This window comes from Choristoneura fumiferana, chromosome 10 (genome assembly GCF_025370935.1).
Source record: "Choristoneura fumiferana chromosome 10, NRCan_CFum_1, whole genome shotgun sequence".
NCBI lineage: Eukaryota > Metazoa > Arthropoda > Insecta > Lepidoptera > Tortricidae > Choristoneura > Choristoneura fumiferana.
The window spans coordinates 16,982,216-16,983,255 of NC_133481.1; positions in this window are offsets into that span (position 1 = coordinate 16,982,216).

Here is a 1,040-nt window from a genome sequence, read left to right on the forward strand (position 1 = left end):
GAGGCACGCCAACGCAAGAGATTAAGAAATTTCATACAGTTTTGTTGGCATTATTTGTTTTTATTAGCAGTGTGTTTGAGCAACGAATGGATGGCCGTTGGGGCCGAAAAGTTCTCTAATGGCAAGCGCAGCGAGGGACGTCCACCGATCTGGTTGCAGCCGTGGGTTCATGGTGGATGCTGCAAAGCAACTGGTGGTCTATGGGTGAGGCCTATGACCAACGGTGGGCGTTTTACGGCTAATAATAATGATGAGCAAAGAAATCACAATTTTTTTATAATTCATGCAAACAAAGTCAAAAACAAAATTTGATATACATACATACTTTTTTAGGGTTCCGTAGTCAACTAGGAACCCTTATAGTTTCGCCTTGTCTGGCCGTCTGTCTGTCTGTCTGTCCGCGGCTAATCTCAGAGACCGTTATTACTAGAAAGTTGTACTTTGGCATGAATATACATATCAGTCACGCCGACGAAGTCGAAAATAAAAATTTTTAAAATTTTTTTTAGAGTTGCTCCATAGATATATGTAAACTGGGGGTGATTTTTTTTCTCGACTAACCTATAGTGCGGATTATCGTTGGATAGGTATTTTGAAACCATTGGGGGGTCGCTAAGACGATTTTTCTATTCAGTGATCTGTTTGCGAAATATTCAACTATTTTCGCATATTTATGCAACTATATGCATAACTATATTTTCATTAAAGTCGAGAAAATCGAGAGTAGGAAAGTAGGTTGGATGCCACTCAATATGTTGCTAAGTTAAGGTTGGTATGCCAATCAATACATTTGACCAAATGACATCTTAAAGAAATCCCAGGTAATAATTTGCATAATAATAATTTATCAAATGATTAGTTGGGACATGATATCAGTGCGAAATGTTGAGTTGGGAAATAACATTTCGCCTTAATAAATATATGGGATAAATACTTTGGGAGCTAATAATTTGCTTAATAATCTTCGCCGAAACATTAGTAAACCATAAATTCTATGTGCAAGATATATGTTATGCCGTCTCTGACGTCTCCGTTTATTC